Genomic DNA, 336 nt, shown 5'->3' on the forward strand with positions numbered 1-336 from the left:
CCCCCCCTCCGGGAACACCCAGCCCTTCCCCCCAACCCCTGGCACGGCTTATTTTACAGGCTGGTCCCGCTGCCGGCAGGGTGCGGCATCCCGAGTCCCCTCTTGAGATTCTACAGCATCAAGGTAAATCCAGCAAAGGTTCGGGAGGATCAGCAGAGATTGGCTTGTGGTGAAGGGAACCTCACAGCCTGCCTGGGTCCTCCAACATCTGCTTATGTAACAGGATTTCAGGGCTCTCTGCCCTCTGGTTATTTTCGGTATTTAAAAAACTCTCATTCCTCACAATTGGAAAACGTCTTGGTGCCATAGCTCTCTCTGTGCGTCTTAAACATTAAG

The sequence above is a fragment of the Myotis davidii genome, unplaced genomic scaffold (genome assembly GCF_000327345.1).
Source record: "Myotis davidii unplaced genomic scaffold, ASM32734v1 scaffold492, whole genome shotgun sequence".
NCBI lineage: Eukaryota > Metazoa > Chordata > Mammalia > Chiroptera > Vespertilionidae > Myotis > Myotis davidii.